Source organism: Equus caballus, chromosome 24 (assembly GCF_041296265.1).
Source record: "Equus caballus isolate H_3958 breed thoroughbred chromosome 24, TB-T2T, whole genome shotgun sequence".
In the NCBI taxonomy this organism is placed as follows: domain Eukaryota; kingdom Metazoa; phylum Chordata; class Mammalia; order Perissodactyla; family Equidae; genus Equus; species Equus caballus.
Genome location: NC_091707.1, coordinates 24,006,867 through 24,031,745, shown reverse-complemented (window position 1 = coordinate 24,031,745; position 24,879 = coordinate 24,006,867). Strand labels below are relative to the sequence as shown.

Here is a 24,879-nt window from a genome sequence, read left to right as displayed (position 1 = left end):
AAACAAGCTGAGTTCTGGAGTTACTTCACAAAAGAGATTGAAATCATAAAGAAGAATCAAACAGAATTACTTGAGATGAAAAACACAATGGACCGGATAAAACAGAATACGGATTCCCTGAATGCCCGTGTAGACAACATAGAGGAGAAAATTAGCATAATCGAAGATAGACAGGCTGAATGGTGCCAGACAGAGAAAGAAAGAGAACTAAGAATTTTAAAAAATGAGGAAAATCTCTGAGAGATAATGGATTCAATGAGGAGTAAGAACATAAGGATCATAGGAATTCCCGAGAATATGGAAAAGGAAAATGGAGCAGAAAGTGTGCTTAACGAAATTATTGAAGAGAACTTCCCAAATCTAGGGATCAACGGAGAAATGTGTGTAGAGGAGGGTTTTAGATCTCCTAGATTTGTCAGTGTAAAAAGACCTACTGCAAGGCACATAGTAGTAAAGTTGGCAAATAGGAAAGATAAGGAGAGAATACTCAGGGAAGTAAGGAAAAAAAAGAGAATAACCTATAAAGGAGCCCCAATCAGACTGTCAGCGGATTTCTCTACAGAAACCCTACAAGCTAGGAGAGAATGGAGTGATGTATTCAAAGCTTTAAAGGATAAAAATCTTCAGCCAAGAATACTCTATCCAGCAAGAATTTCCTTCAGATATGAGGAGAAATTAAATCTTTTCCAGACAAACAAAAGTTAAGGGAATTTGTAACTAAAAGCCCTCCATTACAAGAAATCCTCAAGAACGCTCTCATACCTGAAAAAAGAAAAAAGGGAGAAAGGGGACACAATCCACAGACTAGGGAGACCGATGGATAGAACCAGAACAGGATAGCAAATATTCAATTATAGCATTAGGGTAAAGGTAAGGAAACTACCAAAACAAGGACGATCTTAGCACTCTAACTACAAATTAATAAGACAAGTTGGAATAAAAAATGAAAATAATTATTTAGGAGGGAAAGAGCAAAGCGTCTAAATCAGTATTGGTCAAGTAGGTAAGAGACCACCAGAGAATAGACTATATTATACACAAGATTCTAAATACAAACTTCAAGGTAGACACTAAAATAAAGTACAGAACAGAGTCACAAATCATAAATAAGGAAAAATCTAAGAAACCCAGCATAAGAAATTGCAGTATTAAATGGGTAGTCTAAAGCAAACAGGAAAAGAAACACAGGAAAACAAGATAATGAGCTACAGATTAACAGCATTAAGTCCACATGCATCAATAATCACTCTCAATGTGAATGGATTGAACTCTCCAATAAAAAGACACAGAGTGGCAAAATGGATTAAAGAACATGATCCAACAATTTCTTGCCTCCAGGAAACACACCTCAGCCCCAAGGACAAACACAGACTCAGGGTGAAGGGGTGGAGGACAATACTTCAAGCAAATAGCAAGGAAAAAAAGGCAGGTGTTGCAATTCTCATATCAGACCAAGTGGATTTCAAAATAAGACAGGTAAAGAGAGACACAGAGGGACAATATATAATGATCAAAGGGATACTTCATCAAGAAGAAATAACGCTTATAAATATCTATGCACCCAACACAGGAGCACCAAGATTCATAAAGCAACTATTAACAGACCTAAAGGAAGATGTTAAAAACAACACAATAATAGTAGGGAACCTCAACACCCCACTCACATCAATGGACAGATCATCCAGACAGAAAATCAACAAGGAAATAGTGGAGCTAAATGAAAAACTAAAACAATTGGACTTAATAGACATATATAGATCACTCCACCCTGAAAGAGCTGAATACACATTCTTCTCAAGTGCACATGGAACATTCTCTAGGATAGACCATATGTTGGGAAACAAGGCAAACCTCTACAAATTTAAAAAAATTGAAACAATAACAAGCATCTTCTCAGATCATAGTGCTATAAGGCTAGAAATTAATTACAAGAAAAAAGCTGAGAAAGGCACAAAGATGTGGAGACTAAACAACACACTACTGAACAAGCAATGGATCATTGAAGAAATTAAAGAAGAAATAAAAAAATACCTGGAAACAAATGAAAATGATAGCATGCCATACCAACTCATATGGGATACAGCAAAAGCTGTATTAAGAGGAAAATTCATCGCAATACAGGCACATCTTAACAAACAAGAAAAATCCCAAATAAGCAACCTTAAAGCACACCTAACTGAACTAGAGAAAAAAGAACAAATGAAGCCCAAAGTCAGCAGGAGAGAAATAATAAAAATCAGAGCAGAAATAAATACTGTTGAAACGAAAAAGGCAGTAGAAAGGATCAATGAGACAAAGAGCTGGTTTTTTGAGAAGATAAATAAAATTGACAAACCACTAGCCGGACTTAGAAAGAAAAAAAGGGAGAAAGCTCAAATAAACAAAATCAGAAATGAGCGAGGAGAAATAACCACAGACTCTGAAGAAATACAACAGATTATAAGAGAATACTACAAAAAACTATATGCCAACAGAATGGATAACCTAGAGGAAATGGATAAATTCTTGGACTCCTACAATCTCCCAAAGCTCACTCAAGAAGAGGCAGACAATTTGAACAGACCAATCACAAGGAAAGAGATTGAAACAGCAATTGAAAACATCCCAAAGAATAAAACCCCAGGACCAGATGGCTTTCCTGGGGAATTCTACCAAACTTTCAGAGAGGATTTAATACCTATCCTTTTCAAGCTATTCCAAAAAATTAGGGAAGATGGAACACTTCCTAACACATTCTATGAGGCCAACATCACGCTGATACCAAAACCTGACAAGGACACCACGAAAAAAGAGAACTACAGGCCAATATCACTGATGAACATAGATGCAAAAATTCTAAACAAAATTTTGGCAACCAGAATTCAGCAATTCATCATACATCATGATCAGGTGGGATTCATACCAGGGACACAGGGATGGTTCGACATCCACAAATCAATCAACGTGATACACCACATCAACAAACTGAGGAATAAAAACCACATGATCATCTCAATAGATGCAGAGAAGGCATTTGACAAGATCCAACAGCCATTTACGATAAAAACTCTGAACAAAATGGGCATAGAAGGAAACTACCTAAACATAATAAAGGCCATAGATGACAAACTCATAGCCAACATCATACTCAATGGGCAAAAACTGAACGCCATCCCCCTGAAAACAGGAACAAGATAAGGATGCCCTCTATCACCACTCTTATTTAACATAGTACTGGAGGTCCTGGCCAGAGCAATCAGGCAAGAAAAAGGAATAGAAGGAACCCAAATAGGGAGGGAAGAAGTGAAACTCTCGCTGTTTGCAGACGACATGATCTTATATATAGAAAACCCCAAAGAATCCATTGGAAAACTGTTAGAAGTAATCAACAACTACAGCAAAGTTGCAGGGTATAAAATCAATTTGCATAAATCAGTAGCATTTGTATACTCCAGTAATGAACCAACAGAAAAAGAACTCAAGAATACAATACCATTCACAATTGCAACAAAAAGAATAAAATACCTTGGGGTAAATTTAACTAAGGAAGTGAAGGACCTATATAATGAAAATTACAAGGCCTTTCTGAGAGAATTGGATGACAACATAAGGAGATGGAAAGACATTCCATGTACATGGATTGGAAGAGTAAACATAGTTAAAATGTCCGTTCTACCTAAAGCAATCTACAGATTCAATGCCATCCCAATCAGAATCCCAATGACATTCTTTACAGAATTAGAACAAAGAATCCTAAAATTCATATGGGGCAACAAAAGACCCCAAATTTCTAAAGCAATCCTGAGAAAAAAGAACAAAACCGGGAGGCATCACAATCCCTGCCTTCAAAACATACTACAAAGCTACAGTAATCAAAACAGCATGGTACAGGTACAAAAACAGGTGCACAGATCAATGGAACAGAATTGAAAGCCCAGAAATAAAACCACACATCTATGGACAGCTAATCTTTGACAAAGGAGCTGAGGGCATACAATGGAGAAAAGAAAGTCTTTTCAACAAATGGTGCTGGGAAAACTGGAAAGCCACATGTAAAAGAATGAAAATTGACCATTCCTTTTCACCATTCACCAAAATAAACTCAAAATGGATCAAAGACCTAAAGGTGAGACCTGAAACCATAAGGCTTCTGGAAGAAAACGTAGGCAGTACACTCTTTGACATCAGTATTAAAAGGATCTTTTCGGACACCATGCCTTCTCAGAGAAGGGAAACAATAGAAAGAACAAACAAATGGGACTTCATCAGATTAAAGAGCTTCTTCAAGGCAAGTGAAAACAGGATTGAAACAAAAAAACAACCCACTATCTGGGAAAAAATATTTGCAAGTCATATATCTGACAAAGGCTGAATATCCTTAATATATAAAGAACTCTCACAACTCAACCACAAAACATCAAACAACCCAATCAAAAAATGGGCTGGAGACATGAACAGACATTTCTCCAAAGAAGATATACTGATGGCCAATAGGCACATGAAAAGATGCTCATCATCGCTGATCATCAGGGAAATGCAAATCAAAACTACACTAAGATATCACCTTACACCCGTTAGAATGACAAAAATATCTAAAACTAATGGCAACAAATGTTGGAGAGGTTGCAGAGAAAAAGGAACCCTCACACACTGCTGGTGGGAATGCAAACTGGTGCAGCCACTATGGAAAACAGGATGGAGATTCCTCAAAAAATTAAAAATAGAACTACCATACGATCCAGCCATCCCACTACTGGGTATTTATCCAAAGAGCTTGAAGTCAGCAATCCCAAAAGTCCTGTGCACCCCAATGTTTATTGCAGCACTGTTTACAATAGCCAAGATGTGGAAGCAACCTAAGTGTCCAGCAACAGACAAATGGATAAAGAAGATGTGGTACCTATATACAATGGAATACTACTCAGCTGCAAAACAGAACAAAATCATTCCATTTGCAATAACATGGATGGACCTTGAGAGAATTATGTTAAGTGAAATAAGCCAGCGAGAGAAGGATAATTTGTGTATGACTCCACTCATATGAGGAATTTAAAATTATGGACTAAGAACAGTTTAGTGGATACCAGGGGAAAGGTGGGGTGGGGGGTGGGCACAAAGGGTGAAGTGATGCACCTGCAACATGACTGACAAACATTAATGTACAACTGAAATTTCACAAGATTGTAACCTATCAATAACTCAATAAAAAAAAAGGAAAAAAACCCCCAGCAGAATATGCATTATTCTCAAATGCACATGGAAAATTCTCAAAGATAGACCATATTGTGGGAAAGAAGGCAAATCTCAATAAATTTAAGAAGATTGAAATAATATCAAGCATCTTTTCTGACAATAATGGTATGAAACTAGGAATCAACTGTAAGGAAAAAGCTGGGAAAGTCACAAATATATGGACAAACAACATGCTACTGAACAACCATTGGATCAGTGAAGAAATCAAAAGAAATAAAAAAAAATCTGGAGACAAATGAAAATGAAAATACTTCATATCTTGGGGCCGGCCTGGTGGTGCAGCAGTTAAGTGTGCACATTCCGCTTTGGGGGCCCGGGGTTCACCGGTTCAGATCCTGGGTGTGGACATGGCACTGCTTGGCAAAAAGCCATGCTGTGGTAGGCATCCCACGTATAAAGTAGAAGAAGATGGGCATGGATGTTAGCTCTCGGCCAGTCTTCCTCAGCAAGAAGAGGAGGATTGGCAGCAGATGTTAGCTCAGGACTAATCTTCCTAAAAAAAAAATACATCATATCAACTCCCATGAGATACAGCAAAAGCAATTCTAAGAGGGAAATTCATAGCAATACAGGCCCGCCTCAACAAACAAGAAAAATCTCAAATAAGTAATCTTAAACTACACCCAACAAAACTAGAAAAAGAAGAACAAAGCCCAAAGTTAGCAGACTGAAGGAAATAACAAAAATTAGAAGAGAAATAAATGAAATAGAAACCAAAAAGACAGTAGAAAGGATCAATGAAAGTAAGAGCTGAGTCTTTGAAAAGATAAACAAAATTGACAAACCCTTAGCCAGGCTAAGAAAAAAAGAGTTAAGTTTCAAATAAATAAACTAAGAAATAAAAGGGGAGAAATTACAATGGATACCACAGAAATAGAAAGGATTATAGGAGAATACTATGAAAAACTATATGCCAACAAATTGGATAACCTAGATGAAATGGATAAATTCTTAGACGCATACAACCTCCCAAAACTGCATCAAGAAGAAATAGAGAACCTGAATAGACCAAGCACAAGTAAAGAGATTGAAACAGTAATCAAAAACCTCCCCAAAAATAAAATTCCAGAGCTAAATGGCTTCTCTGGAGAATTCTACCAAACATTCAAAGAAGATTTAATACCTATCCTTCTCAAACTATTCCAAAAATTGAAGAAGGCGGGACACTTCCCAACTCATTCTATGAGGTCAACATCACCTGATCCCAATACCGGACAAGGACAACACAAAGAAGGAAAATTACAGGCCAATATCACTGATGAACATAGATGCAAAAGTCCTCAACAAAATATTGGCAAACCGAATACAGCAATACATTAAAAAGATCATACACCATGATCAAGTGGGATTTACACCAGGGACACAGGGATGGTTCAACATCTGCAAATCAATCAACATGAGTCACCACGTTAAAAAAATGGGGAATAAAAATCACATGATCATACAATATGCAGAGAAAGCATTTGACAAGATCCAATATCCATTTATGATAAAAACTCTCAGTAAAGTGGGTTAAAAGGAAAGTATCTCAACATAATAAAGGCCATATATGATAAACCCACAGCCAACATCATACTCAATGGGGAAAAACTGAAAGTCATCCCTCTGAGAACATGAACGAGACAAGGGTGCCCACTCTCACCACTCTTATTCAACATAGTACTGGCAGTTTTGGCCAGAGCAATTAGGCAAGAAAAAGAAATAAAAGGTATCCAAATTGGAAAGGAAGAAGTGAAACTCTTACTGTTTGCAGATGACATGATTCTATATATAGAAAACCCTAAAGAATCCATCAGAAAACTACTAGAAACAATCAACAACTACAGCAAAGTTGCAGGGTACAAAATCAACTTGCAAAAGTCAGTTGCATTTCTATACTCTAGTAATGAACTAGCAAAAAGAGAACTCAAGAACACAATCCCATTTACAATTGCAAAAAAAGAATAAAATATCTAAGAATAAATTTAACCAAGGAGGTGAAAGACCTATACAATGAAGACTATAAGACGTTATTGAAAGAAATCAAAGATGACATAAAGAAATGGAAAGATATTCCATGCACATGGATTAGAAGAATAAACGTAGTTAAATGTCCATATTACCTAAAGAAATCTATAGATTCAATGCAATTCCAATCAGAATCCCAATGACATTCTTAACAGCAATAGAACAAAGAATCCTAAAATTTATAGGGAACAACAAAAGACCTCGAGTAGCTAATGAAATCTTGAGAAAAAGAACAAAACTGGAGGCATCACAATCCCTGACTTCAAAATATACTACAAAGCTATAGTAATCAAAACAGCATGGAACTGGCATGAAAACAGACACACAGATCAATGGAATAGAATCGAAAACCCAGAAATAAAACCACACTTCTATGGACAGTTGATCTTCAACAAAGGAGCTAAGAACATATGATGGAGAATGGAAAGTCTCTTCAATAAATGGTATTGGGAAAACTGGACAGCCACAGGCAAAAGAGTGAAAATAGAACATTTTCTTGCACCATACACAAAAGTAACTCAAGATGGATTAAAGACTTACATGGAAGACCTGAAACCATAAAACTTCTAAAAGAAAATATAGGCAATACACTCTTTGACATCGGTTTCAGCATCTTTTTGAATACCATGTCTACTCAGGCAAGGGACACAAAAGAAAAAAATTAACAAATGGGACTACATCAGAGTAAAAACCTTCTGCAAGGCAAAGGAAACCATGAACAAAATGAAAATACAACCCACCAACTGGGAGAAAATATTTGCAAATCATATGTGCAACAAAGTGTTAATTTCCAAAATATATAAAGAGATCATACAGCTCAACAACAAGAAAACAATGCAATCAAAAAATGGGCACAGGATATGTACAGATGTTTTTCCGAAGAAGATATACAGATGACCGACAGACACATGAAAAGATGTTCAACATCACTAATTGTTAGGGAAATGCAAATCAAAACTACATTGCATATCACCTTACACCTGTCATAGTGGCTAAAATTACCAAGACAAAAAGTAAATGTTGGAGAGGATGTGGCGAAAGGGATGCACTGCTGGTGGGAATGCAAACTGGTTCAGCTGTTATGGAAAACAGTATGGAGATTCCTCAAACAATTAAAAATAGAAATACCACACAACCCAGCTGTCTCACTACTAGGTATTTATCCAAAGAACTTGAAATCAACAATTCAAAGAGACTTATGCACCCTTGTGTTCATTGCAGCATTATTCATAATAGCCAAGACCTGGAAACAACCCAAGTGCCCATCCACTGATGAATGGATAAAGAAGATGTGGTATATATATACAATGGAATACTACTCAGCCAGAAAAACATAAAATCATCCCATTTGCAACAACATACACAGAACCTGAGGGTGTTATGTTAAGCAAAATAAGCCAGACAGAGAAAGACAAACAGTATATGATTTCACTCATATGTGGAAGATAAACAAACACAATGACAAAGAGAACAGATTAGTGGTTACCAGAGGAGAAGGGGGTTGGGTGGTGGGTGAAAGTGGTAAAGGGGTGCATATGTATGGTGACGGATAAAAATTGGACAATTGGTGGTTAGCATGATGCAGTCTATACAGAAAATGGTAAATAATATACACCTGAAATCACACAATGTTTATGTTTAATGGTTTATAACCATTATAACCTCAATAAAATAATTTTTTAAAAAAGAATAGGGTGGAATATTCTTATTTCATCTTGTCTGAACTACAAACAATTCAATAAATTTTATATTGATTCCATATTCCAATTTTATCAGTTTATAACATTATTTTGTTTCTGGTACAGGATCCGGTCCAGGATCATGAATTGCATTTAGTTTCCATGTCTCTGTAGTCTTCTTCCATTTGTAATAATTTCTCTGCTTTTCCTTTGTCTTTAAAGATATTGAAACTTTTGAAAAGTAAAGGCTAATTGATTTTTAGAGTGTCCTTTGAGTTTATCTGATATTGTTTCCTCATGATTAGATTCAGGTTATGCATTTTTGACTAGAATACTACATGACCAATAGTTTGTCTTTCTCAGGCTATCATATCTAGAGGCACATAATATCTGTTTGCCCTTTATTGCTCATGCTAACTTTGATGACTTGCTTAGGGTGTTGTTACTTTTCTCCAGTGTATAGTTATTGTTTTTCCTTTTGTGATTAATGAGTAAATTGTGGAGAGAAACTAATATTGAGTAAAATTCTGTCTCTCATCAAACTTTCCCCCTATGTATTTAGCATCCATTGATGATTCTTGCCTGAATCAAATTTTATTATGATGGGTGAAAAATGGGGATTTCCTAACTCCATCGTTACTTCTATATTATTGGCATTCTGTCACAAGGAAGAGCTTTCCCCTTTCTGAATTCAGCTTGAGAAATTAACTCCTGACTTCCAGCTATGGCAGAAGATGTAGATAACTCATACTAGTTCTTCATCTCTTTTCCCCCACCTTCCTAGTACAATTATATGATTTTTAGTGCCTCCAATGGTTATCTTTGTGACTTAATATCTGACATTTTTTTCTTATTCTCTCAACTATGACATCTCTTGATCTTTTGTTTAGTAAAATGATGATTTTGTTGTCCTTGCCCTTTCCTTTAGTTCTCTACTGTATTCTACTTACAGACTTCTGTCATTTAAACTTCTACTTTTACATTATTGAGGTTGTTATTTACGCAATCTTTTATAGCCATTATTAAGTCACTATGAGATTATCCAGTTTGCCATCAATTTTCCACTTAATGGCTTTAGCATTCATTGATGATCCTTGCCTGAATTAACTATTTCATTAGGAGTGGCAAAATGCTGGTATTTGAAATTGTAGTATTTGTTCTGCATTTATTAGCTGCCGGGCTCTATTATTCCAATTATCCTAATTGTTGTGAAGTACAGCTTCCATGTTTTCACTCACACTTTTTATGGCTTCCCACTGCCCCACAAATTAAGTTTCAATGCTTCAGTGTTATATCTAGGCCTTTCTTGTTATGTTTCCCACCCTATTCATCTCCCTCACTCCTCTAGATCCTCTGTGATCCTGGAAAGTGTTCTTGTGCTCCTCATAATTTCCCCACTCACCCCTGCTTCTCCATCAGAAGTTCCCCACCCACCTTTGCTTTTCCATCGGTGTTCTTCCTTTTGCCTCTATGTAGACTTCTACCACTCCTGTGGAAATTTTAATCCAAAGGACTCCAATTTCCTTACAATGGCCTTGGAGTGGCCTACACGGTTTCACACGTTAAGGTTCCTGTCTCCTCGGACCTCGTCTACTGTCCTTTCTCTCTCATTCTCATCATACCCTTCTTCAGAGACACCTTTCACACCTCCGTGTCATGCCTTGCATTTGCTATTCCTCTTCCTACAGCTCTCCCTCCAGACATCTGCACGATGCAGTCCTCACCAGCTCCTTCCAGTGTTTGCTCAAATGTCACTTTCTTGCTGAGGCCTTCTCTTACCACTCTCTTTGAAATTACACTTCCCTCACCCTCCCTACACTCACTGTCCCCCTTTCCTATTTTATTTTTCTCCAAAGTTCTTATCTCTGTTGAATATATACTATATGACATCAATTTAATTTATTTTCTCTCCCAACCTAACCCCTGCTAGATATAAGTTCCATGAGGACAGAGATTTCTATCTATTTTGTTCACTGCTGAATACTTACAGCTAGAACAATGTTTGAAATTTAGCAGACATTGAATAAATATGTCTAAAATATTTAAATAAATTTGTGGAATGAATGACCAAACCGACATTGAGGTAAATTTGTTGATTGTTGAATGAATGAATCCATTTTTCAAGAACCATTTCAAATACATCTCTTTTTGGAAACTTTTTTCTGGTCCCTTAGGTCATCTCTATCCCAGATGACCTCTTTATTCTCCAATTCTCATGGAAAATGTTTATATTTGTTGTGGCACATATTTTATCTTATGATTATACTTATTAATGTTGTGAGTAGACAATATCTAATTTGTATTCTCAGGAATATTAGCACTACATTATATATACAGAGTGTACGAAATAAATACATATTGAATTGAAATAAAATGATAAACTCATTTCTTTGTTTTGTTAATTCTTATTCTTTGGACTTTTCCTCTCCTTTTTTTTTTTTGTTAGGTAGTGTTTTTTTAATGAGAAGAAAATATGTCTCCATTCCTTAGCAAATGACAAACCTGAATCTGGTTAATATGGTCTACTCAATCGTTACCTTTTTTTTTTATTGCAGTAACACTGGATTATAACATTATATAGCTTTCAGATGTACATCATAATATATTTCAAATTCTGTGTAGATTACATCATGTTCACCACCCAAAAGCTAAGTATAGTCCATCACCACAACTGTGAGCCTAATCATCCCTTTTGCTCTCCCCCCTCTCCCGTTCCCCTCTGGTAACCACCAGTCCAGTCTCTGTTGCTATGTGTTTGTTTGTTGTTGTTGTTATCTTCTACTTATGAGTAAGATCATATGGTATCTGACTTTCTCCCTCTGACTTACTTCATTTAGCATGGACTTTTCCTTTTCTACCCTGTTCTTGCCTTTGAAAATGTTTATTCTCCTCTCACTTATTCACTTAACATAGGACTCAAAGACTCTTTTGCTTCTTTGGCATACTTTTTCTAAACTACACGACGTTCATCTAACTCTGATTCAGAGCATTATGTTGGGATTTAGAAGTCTCGTATTCTAATTCTCAACTCTATCATGAACTCTGATTGTGACCCTGAACTTGTATTTTTTTCATCTGTAACATAGAAATATAAAATCTTAGGAGTGGGTGCAGTATTAAAGTTCATATACCAATTTCTCAGTCAACATTCTTTACAGGTATTTATCTACTTCTATTGAAATGTTTCCAATGACAAGGAACTTACTACCCTCCCTCCTAAAAAAAGCCATTATATTTTCAAACAGCTCTAATTATAAAAAAGTTCTTATTTTTATTGAGCTAAAACCTACTGTTTTCTAACTTTTATCTTATTAACCTCCTTTAAAATTTTCCTTCTCCAGGCTCAGTTACTGAATTCTGGAAAAGACTTCCAAGTACCATCATTTCAACACCTGCTACCAATACAGTTTGCTCTTTTGGAGTATGCCCTGGTGCCAGTTGTATGACTCAATAACTCTTTCTTTTCACATGGGGTTTTCTGTCCTGAGGCTTCATGCTATGACTATATTTATATTTCAAAAGAAGGGAAATAGATGTTTCATATTAAATTCCAAATGGGAAGTTTAATGTGTGCGTTGGCATATTTAGGATAAGGATGAAGCTATCCTGGCCAAAAAATTTGAGAAAGACAACACTTTTCACTCTGAAGGACCAAAAGATGGGTAGAAAATTTGGGATAAATGTGAACAAGATTTGATCCATAAGGAAAAACAAATAGTTAGACCTCCATATTCATTCAGCTGGGAAACTAAAACTGTGCAATCCCACTATCAGAAATTCCTCAGTCAGCTCGCTACTCTTCTGAGCAACAGTGTCATCCCCATACCAACCGCAGAGAAAGCTGTGAAAGAGAGAATTCAGGAAACCGGTGCAAATGAGCAATCTTGGAAGTCTGTAAGTGTACTGACAGAAAAGTTATTCTTGCAAATTTGTTTCTTTTTTAAGATGTAGATTTTAATATTAGCCAATTGGGTAAACTCAGTGGCTTTGAATTTTAATTTTGATTTTGTCACCATAAACATAACTGATAACTATCAAGAAGTTTTTTTTCTGTTACTATAGAGAATGGAAAGTCTTCAGTGGGAAATTCAGATGCTCACTCAGCAAATGGAGCAGCTGTACCATCCTTATGAAGAAAATGTTTGTGAATCATCCCAAGATGAAGAAACTATAGGGAACAAAGAAGACTCTTGAAATATCCGGAAGGAAAAATTGCTTTCAGTGAGTTTTTTCAAGAAATATTTGACTTAGATAGAAAAAAAGACTTTCCTGAATTATGGATGTTAATTTGGGCAATGAAAATGATCATATATTATTGTAATATTAGTAAATTTAATTTTACATATTGTAGAAAGCTGATTAAACTATTTCTATTTCACTTAAGATTGGAAAAGTGAGGGAAAACAGTTGTAAATATTTAAAGTAATGCTTCTACTTTTAGCAAAAAGCCTTTCCTTTTTTATATCTCTCACTTTTTCATTGTACACATATTTGGTATTTTTTGTGAGAGCATTTTTATGAAATTTTTAACATATTTATAAAGAGGATTATAGGAAAAGGGACTCAAAGGAATGGCCCTCTAATAGTGGAATTTCAAGCATTGTGGGACCTAGGTATGATGGGTCTTGGGAGGGGCCATTAATAATGACTATGTAGATCGTTGTCTTTCTATTTTTTCTTTCCTTGCATTTGTCAGGACAAAGTCATTGCTAAAACAGGATGCAAAGTAAGATATGGTATTATTTATTTTCAGGAGATCCTGATACTCTTTCACTACCTCCTTAGAAAACTGCATGTCTTACCCTGATCTATGTTCTATTGTTTTGATGATTGCTGTGCTGTCTTATTTCACATTCACTCACTCATTTGCTCTCTATATTATCTATTGCTGCATAACAAATTATCCCCAAACCTAGTAGTGTAAAACAACAAACATTTATTATCTCATACAATTTCTAGGGTCAGGAATTCAGGAGCAGCTTAGTTGAGCTGGATGCTTCTGTCTGAGATTTTCTTGTGAGGTTGCAGTCAAGATGTTGGCTGGGGCTGTAGTCATCTGAAGCCTTGACTGGCTGGAGAACCTACCTTTAAGCTCACTCACCCGGCTGTTGTGAGGAGGCCTCAGTTCCTCATCACATAGGCCTCTCCATAGGGCTGCTCCCACCATGACAGATCAAGCAATCAGCAAAAGATAGCTAAATAGTAGGTAGATAGCACCATCAACATAATATGGAAACTCTATTGTCTTTTAGATCTAATCTTTAATTTATATGCTATCACTTCTGCCACATTCTATTAGTCACACCAACCAACTTGGTATAATGTAGGAGGAAACTACATAAAGGTACCAGGAGGTGCAGATCATTGGTGGCCATCTTGAAGGCTGTTTACCACACCCATTTGTTTTACTCACTCACTGACTGATCTAGCCATTCATTCACTCATTCATATTTATTGAGCAACCACAATTTTAAAAAATTTATGGCACTTTCCTTGTGAAAGACAAGGATGTCCACTTTCGCCACTTCTATTCAACATAATACCAGAAGTTCTTCTAGCCAGACCAATTAGGCAAGAGAAAGATATTTTAAAAATAAATAAAAGGCATCCAAATTTTAAAGAAGTAAAATTATCTATGTTCACAGATGATATGATTGTATATGTAGAAAACCCTAAAGATTCTCCCCAAAAACCTATTAGAACTAATGAATTCAGCAAAGTAGCAGAATATAAAGTCAGCTTCCAAAAATCAGTTGCATTTCTATACACTAACAACAAACAATCTGAAAAGGAAATTATGAAAACAATTCCATTTACAAAGCATCAAAAAAGAATAATATACTTGGGAATTAACCAAAGAAACAAAAGACTTGTACAATTAACACTACAAAATGTTGCTGAAAGAAATTAGAGAAGACATAACAAATGGAAACACATACCAAGCTCATGGATTGGAAGACAATATTGTTAAGATATCAGTACTACCCAAAGTGATCTCTAGATTCAATGCAATTCCTATCAAAATGCCAGTGATATTTTTTTTGCAGAAATAGAAAAATAAATCCTAAAATTCATATGGAATCTCAAGAATCCCTGAATAGCTAAAACCATCTTGAAAAAGAACAAAACTGAAGGACTCACACTTGCTGATTTCAAAACTTACTACAAAGCTACAGTAATCAAAACAGTGTGGTACTGACATACAGACAGACATATAGACCAATTGAAGAGAATAGAGAGCCCAGAAATAAACTCTCAAATATATGGTCAAATTATTTTTGACAAGGATAACAAGACCTTTCAATGGGGTCTTTTTGTTTGTTTGTTTGCTGAGGAAGATTTGCACTGAGCTAACATCTGTGCCAGTCTTCCTCTATTTTATACGTGGGTCACTGCCACACCATGGCTGCTGAGAAGCGGTATAGGTCCACACCTGGGCCACTGAAGTGGGGCATACTGAACTTAACCACTAGGCCATGGGGCCAGCCCCTAAAAGGACAGTCTTTTTAACAAATGATGTTGGCAAAACTGGATATCCACATGCAAGAAAATAAAGTTGGACTCTTACCTAACACCACATATAAACATTAACTCAACATAGATCAAAGACCTAAATGTAAGACCTAAAACTATAAAACTCTTGGAAGAAAACGTAGGGCATGACAATGATTTCTTGGATATAACACCAAAGGCACAGGAAACAAAAGAATAATAGACAAATTGGACATCATGAAAATTGTTAAATTTTGTGTATCAGGCATTATGCTAAGTGAAATAGGTCAGATGGGGAAAGCCAAATACTGTACGATTTCATTCATCTGTGGAAGATAAACAACAACAAGCACAGATATAGAGAATAGATTAGTGGTTATCAGGGGAAGGAGGGAGTGGGGAGAGTGAAGGGCACATGTGTATGGTGATAGGTGATGAGTAGACTTTAGATGGTGAGCACGATATAGTCTACACAGAAATATAAACAATGATGTACACCTGAAATTTACATAATGCTCTGTAAACCAATGTTACCTCAATTAAAAAAGTTGTGTTTTGAAGAGTATCCACAGAGTAAGGAGGCAACCCACAGAAAGGGAGAAAATATTTACAAATCTTCTATCTGACAAGGGATTAATATCCAGAACATATATAGAACTCTTAAAACTCAACAACAAAAAACAAACAGCCTGATTCAAAACTTGGCAAAAGACTTGAATAGACATTCCTCCCAAGAAGATATACAAATGGCCAGCAGGCACAAGAAAATATGCTCCACATCACTAATCCTTAGGGAAATGCAAATCAAAACTACAATGAGATATCCATTAAGCTGGCTATTATCAAGAAAACAGAAATAACAAGTGGTGGTGAGGATGTGGAGAAATTGGAATCCTTGTGCATGACTGGTGGTAATGTAAAATGGTACAGCTCCTGTGGGAAACAGCATATACCCAAAAGATGAAGGCAGGGTCTCAAAGAGATATTTGTACACCCGTATTCGTAGCAGCACTATTCACAATAGCTAAAACTGGGAAGCAGCCCAAGTGTCCATCAACAGATGAGTGGATAAGCAAGGTGTGGTATATACATACCGTGGAATATTATTCAGTCTTAAAAGACAAGGAAATTCTGACATGTGCTACAACATGGATGAGCCTTGAGGACATTGTGCCAAGTGAAATAAGCCAGTCACAAAAACACAAATACTGTATGATTCCACTTATATGAGGTACGTAAAGTAGTCAAAATCACAGAGACAGAAAGTAGTCAAAATCACAGAGACAGTTGTGGTTGCCAGGGAGGGGGAAATGAGTATAGAGTTTCAGTTTCACAAGATGAAAAGAGTTATGGAGATGGATAGTGGTAATCATTGTACAACATTGTGAATGTATTTAATACCACTGACCTGTTTATTTTTAAATGGTTGAGATGGTAAATTTTATGTTATGTGTATTTTACCACAATAAAGAAATGAGAAAAAAATTAACAGCAGTTAATTGAGGTCAACAATATATCCTGTGGAGTTGAAAGATTTATGCAGTCTCATCCAGTCTCTACCTCTGCGCTAGTATATGTGTATGGAAATGATGCACTGAATGGTTTGTCCGTGCAAATAAAAAACATCCTTTATTAAGCTTTCTTAAGAATGTGCAAAAGTAACAGATTACCACCATCCTTAAAATTATGCTAAAGGGGTGAAGAAAACAGTAATAATCTTCCCCAACACTCTCTCTGCCTATCTCAACTCAGTAACCAATGTTACCATCGCCATGGTTATGGGAATGTTCAAGCACAGATATACAGGTAGAGTTTTTAAAAATTTTTTTAGAATGGCGCCTGAGCTAATATAACTGTTATATTGTTAATATAACTGTTAATATAACAATAACTGTTGCCAATCTTCTTCTTCTTCTTTTTTTTTTTGCCTTCTTCTTCTCCTCCCCACAGTCCCCCAGGTCATAGTTCTATATTCTAGTTATGAGTGCCTCTGGCTGTGTCATGTGGGATGCCACCTCAGCATGGCCTGATGAGCGGTGCCATGTCCACACCCAGGATCCTAACTGGGGAAACCCCAGGCTGCTGAAGCAGAGCACTCAAACTTAACCACTCAGCCATGGAGCCGGCCCCAGTAGTAGTGTTTTTACAAAACTAGGATCATTCTAGTAAAAATACTCCACAACTTCCTCTTTTTACTTAATAATGTCTCATGGTTATACCTATGTAAAGGATATAGATATAATATTCTTTTAATAACTACGTAACTGTTCTATGGTATGTATGTATCTTAACTTGTTCAATCATTCCCCTACTGATGTACAATAGAACTCTTTCTTTTATTTTTGTCACTACAAATAATGTCAAAATAAATATCATTCTACATATATCCTACCACAGTGGTGCTTTTGTTTCTGCAGGATTAAAAATGTGAGATGATAGGGTCACAGTGTATGAGTATTTAAAATTTTAGTAGCCATTGCCAGGTTACTACCTTCAAGAAGGTGGAAGCTGATCATTTGAGAGTGACTCACTCCCTTTCTCATCCTAGCCAGAACTGAATCCTGTCACTCTTTTGGTTTTTGTTAATTGCATTAAAAGTTGTTACTTTCAGGGCCGGCTCCGTGGCCGAGTGGTTAAGTTGGTGCTCCGCTGCGGTGGCCCAGGGTTCAGATCCTGGGCGCGGACATGGCACCGCTCGTCAGGCCACTTTGAGGCGGCGTCCCACATCCCACAACTAGAAGGATCTGCAACTAAGATATACAACTGTGTACAGGGGGGATTTGGGGAGATAAAGCCGAAAACAAAAAAAAGATTGGCAACAGTTGTTAGCCCAGGTGCTAATCTTTAAAAAAAAAAAGTTGTTACTTTCATCTACAGTTTCCTGACTACTAGTGAGAGTAAACATCTTTTTATATGCGTTTTCACCACTTGGTTTCCTCTTCTGTGGATTGCCTCCTTGCTTTCCATAATTTGGAACTTAGGTGCAGAAGTTTGAGTTAAACTCTTTAGTTCATGTCTCATCATTTGGGGCCACGAAAGGCCCATCTCTTATTTCATTTGTTTACTCTTTTTTGGCCTCATTCTCCACACCCATAGGTAACCAGCTGAATGTGTTTAATGGCTAACCTTTTGTTTATATATAAATTTTTTTAAATAGCTCTACTGAGATATAATTTACATCCCATAATATTCACTCATTTAAAAATGCACAATTCAATGCTTTTTAGCAATTTGTGGAGTTGTGCAAATACCACAATCTACTTCTACATTTCCAACATCCAGAAAGGTCCCTTTTACCGATATGCATTCAGCGTCCCCTCCCACCACTAGTGCCAGGCAGCCACCAGTCTGCTTTCTGTCTGTATACATTTGCCTTTTCCAGACATTTCATAGAAACAAATGACTGCAATGCCTTTTGCATCTGGTTTCTTTTACTTAGGGTTATGTTTTTGAAGTTCATCCGTGTTGTAGCATGCATTAGTATTTTGTTCTTTTTGTTACTTAATAGTATTCCATTGTATGGATATACCACATTTAAAAAAAATTAATAGACTTTATTTTCGGAGCAGTTTTCGGTTTATAGAAAGATTGACTATAAAGTACAGTGAGTTTCCATATACTCTTCCCCCCACCCCCACAGGGTCCCTCATTATTAACCTCTTGCTTTAGTGTGGTATATATGTTACAACTGATGAGTCAGTTTTGATTCATTAGTAATTAACGAAAATTCATAGTTTGTTTTCTTATTGCAGTAACATTGGTTTGTAACATTATATAATTTTCAAGTGTACATCATTATATTTTGATTTCTGTGTAGATTACATTGTGTTCACCACCCAAAGACTAATTACAATCCATGACCACACACATGTGCCTAATCACTGCTTTCACCCTTCTCCCTGCCCCCCTTCCCCTCTGGTAACCACCAATCCAATCTCAGTCTCTATGTGTTTGTTTGTTGTTGTTTTTATCTTCTACTTATGAATGAGATCATATAGTATTTGACTTTCTCCCTCTGACTTATTTCACTTAGCCTAATACCCTCAAGGTCCATCCGTGTTGTCACAAATGGCAAGATTTCATCTTTTTTATGGCTGAGTAGTATTCCATTGTGTATCTATACCACATCTTCTTTATCCATTCATCACTTGATGGGCACCTAGGTTGCTTCCAAGTCTTGGCTATTGTGAATAATGCTGCAATGAACATAGAAGTGCATATATCTTTACGCATTCATGTTTTCATGTTCTTTGGATAAATACCCAGCAGTGGGTTTTTTTTGTGGAATGTCCATTCTGTTTTCCATAGCGGCTGCACCAGTTTGCAACTCCCACCGGCTGTGTATGAGCATTCCCATTTCCCCATATCCTCTCAAAAGTTTATAGTTTACATTAAGGTTCATTCTTTGTGTTATACATTTATGGGTTTTGACAAATGTATAATGACATGTAGCCACCATTACAGTATCATACAGAATAGTTTTACTGCCCTAAAAAATGGTCTGTGTTCCATCTGTTTGTTCTTCCCTACCTCCTAAACCTCTGGCAACCAGTGATCTTTTCACCATCTCCGTAATTTTGCCTTTTACAGAATGTCATATATTTGGAATCATTTAGCATGTTGCTTTTTCACACTTGTTTCGTTTACTGAGCAATATGCATTTAAAGTTACCCTGTGTCTTTTTGTAGCTTGATAGCTCTTTGCTTTTCGTCACTGAGTAAGCTATTGTATCGATGTGCTGTTTGGTTATCCATTCACCCATTGGTGAATCTTGGTTGCTTTTAATTTTTGGCAATTATGAATAAGCTGCTATAAACATTTATGTGCAGGTTTTTGTGTGGATATAAATTTTCAGCTCATTTTGGTAAATACCAAGGAGTGCAATTGCTAGATCATATGATAAGGATATTTTTAGTTTTGTATGAAACTGCCAAAATGTTTTCCAAAGTGATTTTGTATTCCCACCAGCAATGATGGAGAGTTCCGATTTCTCCACATCCTTGCCAGCATTTGGTTCTCAGTGTTTTGGATTTTAGCCATTCTAATAGGTGTGTAGTGGTATCTCATTGTTTTAATTGCAATTCTCTAATGACATATGATGTTGAGCATCTTATACGCTCGTTTGCAATCTGTATATGTTTTCTGGTCAGGTATCTGTTCAGAACTTTTGCCCATTTTTAACTTGAGTTTGACTATTCTGGGTCTTTTGCCTTTCAATATAACCTTCTGAATCAGTTTGCTGATATCCACAAAAATAACTTGCTGGAATTTTGATTGGGATTGTGTTGAAACCATAGATCAAATTGGGGAGAATTGACATCTTAACAATATTGAATGAGTCTTCCTATCCATGAACGTTGAGTATCTCTCCATTTATTTAGACCTTCCTTTCTTTCTTTTTTTTTCTTTTTAAATTTTTTTTAGAGTGGCACCTGAGCTAAAATTTGTTGCCAATCTTTTTCTTCTTCTTCGCCCCAAAACCTCCCAGTACATAGTTGTGTATTCTAATCATAGGTCCTTCTGGTTGTGCTATGTGGGACACTGCTTCAGCATGGCCTGATGAGCGGTGCTAGGTCTGCACCCAGGATCTGAACTGGCAAAAACCTGGGCTGCTGAAGGAGCATGCAACCTTAACCACTGGGCCACAGGGCCAGCCCCCTTCCTTGATTTCATTCATCCATGGTTTTCAGTTTTCAGTACAAGATATAGATTTGTACATATTTTGATAGATTTATATCTAAGTATTTCACTTTGGTGCTGATTTAAAGGGTATTATGCTTCTAATTTCAATTTCCAATTGTTCATTACTGGTGTATAGAAAAGCAATTGATTTTTATATATTAACGTTGCATCCTGCAACCCTGCTATAATTGCTTATTAATTCCAGGGGTTTTTTTTTTTTTTTATTGATTCTTTGGGATTCTCGGTATAGACAATTATGTCATCTGTGAACAAAAACAGTTTTATTTCTTCCTTTCCAATTTGTATTCATTTTATTTCCTTTTCTTGCTTTATTGCACTGGCTGGATCTTTCAGCACTATGTTGAATAAGAATGATGAGCACAGACTTCCTTCTTCCAATCTTAGAAGGAAAGTATTCAGTGTTTCACCATTAAATATAATATTAGATGTAGATTTTTGGTAGATACTTTTTATCTGCTTTTTATCTTTCTCTATTGAGGAAGTTCTATATTACTATTTTTCTGAGTTTTTATCACAAGTGGGTATTGATTTTGTCAAGTGCTTTTTCTGTGTCTATTGATACGATTTTTCTTTTTTAGCCTGTTAATACAGTGAGTTACACTGATTTTTGAACGTTGAACCAGGCTTGCATCCCTGGAATTAACCCCACTTAGTCATGGTATATAATTCTTTTATGTGTTGCTAAATTTGATTGGCTAATATTTTGTTAAGGATTTTTGTGTATATTTAGAAGGCATATTGGTCTTTAGTTTTCTTTTTTTATGTTGTTTTGTCTAGTTTTGGTATCAGGATAATACTAGCTTCATGCAATGAATTGGGTTAAATCATTTGTTGTACTCCTAAAACAATGGCACATGTCAATTATATCTCAATTTTTTTAAAATATTGAAAAATACTAAAAAAATGAATTATGAAGTGTTTCCTCCTTTTCTGTTTTTTGTAAGATATTGTTTGGAATTGGTGTTAACTCTTCTTTAAACCTTTGGTAAAATTGTCCAGTGAAGTCATCTGGAGCTGGAGATTTTTTATTGTGTGTGGGGCGGGGGGGAGTTTTTAAGTTATAAGTTCAATTTCCTTAATAGTTATAGGGCAATTAAGATTATCTATTTAATATTAGAGGAGTTGTGGTAGTTTCTGTTTTTCAAAGAATTGGTCCATTTCATCTAAGCTGTCAAGTTTATGTATGTGGAGTTGCTCATAATTGCTATAGTCTGAATGTTTGCATTCCCCACAAAATCATATGTTGAAACCCTAATGCTCAATGGGATGCTGTTCAGGGAGGTGGGGCCTTTGGAGGTGATTAGGTCATGAGGGAAGAGTCCTCATGAATGGGATTATTGCCCTTATAAAAGAGGCTCCAGAGAGATACCTCACCCCCTTCTACCACGTGAGAACATAGCCTGGATTTCCCAGTCTCCAGAACTCTGAGAAATAAATTTATGTTGCTACCCAGAATGTGGTATTTTGTTGTAGTAACCCTAATGGGTTAAGACAGTAATATTTTCTTCTTATATTTTAGACATGGATGTTTCTGGGCACCTGACTTCTGTTCCAAGTCTGGGATATATGAGGCATAAAAGAAAACCCAGGCAACTAACCACCATGGTGTTCCTCAGAGCCCAAGGTCACTGGCTGGCCTGCTTTCTTCTCTCTGCCTTTCAGAGTCTTATGTTTGTTTTAGATACAATGTCCAGGGTTTTAAGTTGTACTTAAGTAGCAGTAGGAATAGGGAAAAGTATATCTACTCTATGTTCCCAGAGCACAAGTCCCATCTTCAGTTATTGATGTTACTGTGTTGTTTATGTCTTGCTAAGGTATTGTGGCCAAATCATTTTCAACAAGATAAAGTGTTGCTATTATTGTAAGACCATTGTTGTACATTTGGCAAATCTTAATCACATTCAGTGGCCTGAGATGCTTGGTGAATACAACTTTTTAATATGTGGAAATATTTTAGGTATTGGCTTAGAACAGACTACTTCTATAATAGCAAAAGATTTGTCTTAATTTCACTTGTGAGTAGATATTTGTACATAACAGTTTAGTTGACAAATAAAATATGGTAGTTTAATTCTTCAAAGGCAGTTTACAGACTTGCTCTTGATTAATTACAAATATTTCAACCCTGTATTTGATTTAACAGACAAATGAATAGGTGGAAGAGAAACATTGCAAACAAGGAGTATAAATGTGTATTCAAATAACAACTTTAATAATTAAATTATGCCTTCCATTTTTTCTGACAAGAATGTCACATCTATCCCTCACAGATAAACTGATTGTTCTAGTAATCTGAAATAAATGGTCTGAGATTGTGAGTTACATTTTGAAGTCCTTTCAGTTTAGTCAGAAGGAGTGACTGTATCATACACCCACTTCTAAGGAATAAATATGGCTATTCTGCCCAGGAAAAAGTCTATGTTCTAGTTTTTCCTAATAATTTTCCCCTCTTGTTCACATAGCTTTATAGCAGTGTTTTCATAAACAATACATTGTTCTACGCCTAGAATTGCTATATGTTCACAGCACAGGGGTGAGACTTCTTGAAGTCTCCAATGTTCATCATCATTGACTATATCACTGAGCAATAGCCAGTAGAGAATGTAGCTTGGAAAAAATGTAGGCTTTTAAAATGCAAAGCAAAATCATTCTACTAGCTGGGAAACAAACAGCAGGTTTTGAAATCTCAAGAGGCCCAAATATGAATTTAAGTTAGAGTTTTAGAAGGTAACGTAAGTTCTCCTCTTAATGCTTCTTAATATAATTTTCTTTGGTATTCCTTAACACTCTCTAAGCCAATAGTGCTCCACAATTATTTTAAAATCAATCCCTAAGTCAATATCCTTTCTCTGTAATTTTAGCATCTTCCAGTCTCCTAAGCACAGCTGCAAGTTGAAACGATTTTGAACTGTGGGCAAAAATCTAATACAAAAAAAAAGTGGCTTCATTTTGCAGGGAAGAGAGTACTAGGTAATTGACAGAGAATGACCAGGAACATGAACATAGGAGTAGGTCAGACAGATTGAATTGTTAAGTATTTTGAATGCACCATAAATGAGATTTTGAACTCAATATGCCATTTTTGTTGCATCTAATAAGGATTTTTAAGGATAGAGGCAAGATGGAAAAATGTACCACTGCTTTGCTTAGCCCTGCTAAAGCAAATGGAAGTGCTCTGTGTGAAAATTCCCAAGAATCTTTTGCAAAAGACAAACTACACTCATGTAATTTTGCTTTTAGAACAGGGTGTTTATAATTGTATTTGAAATAATTGTATATTAAATACTATTGCAATACATGTGATGCTAATTTTCACCTTGGAACATCTTACTGTCTTTTTATTGTTGTTTCGGGATTTCAGTGAGTTTTCCACGAAAGCTCTTGTCTGGACACAAACTTACTGAGGTTACTCCCTCCTTTATTATACTGCATTCAAATACAGGAATTCTAAGCAGCCCTAGTTAGATCTCAAGGAATTGGTATCCTAAGTGTAGCAGATACTTTTGGTTCCTTACCCAACAGCCATTTCCTTTTTCTTTGCTGCTGGGGCCCCATATTCGTAAGGTTCCACTCTTTCTTTGCAGTCCTGTGCTCAGAGAAGAGAGAAATCCTGGTAGGTACAAGGTAGTCAAAGTGGGCCTTTCCCTTAGTTATTGACTAGTTTAGAGGTGTGAGTATCAACCAGTTGGGCCAAAGAGACATGAGAAATATGCTGAAGAACTTCTGGGAAAGTTTTCCTTGCTCTCAAAAAAAAATCATCTCGGAG

At 36.2% G+C, this 24,879-nt stretch overlaps 1 protein-coding gene across 2 annotated transcripts in view; it reads left to right on the top strand.

Annotated features, from left to right (window-relative positions):
• The window catches only part of ESR2 (estrogen receptor 2), a 135,470-nt gene that overhangs the window by 24,783 nt on the left and 85,808 nt on the right, over nt 1-24,879 (top strand). For both annotated transcript variants that reach the window (XM_070249126.1, XM_070249127.1), the window contains exons 5-6: nt 12,260-12,812; nt 12,981-13,139. The gene's annotated coding sequence lies outside the window, so the exon portion shown is untranslated. The remainder of the gene's footprint in view (nt 1-12,259; nt 12,813-12,980; nt 13,140-24,879) is intronic.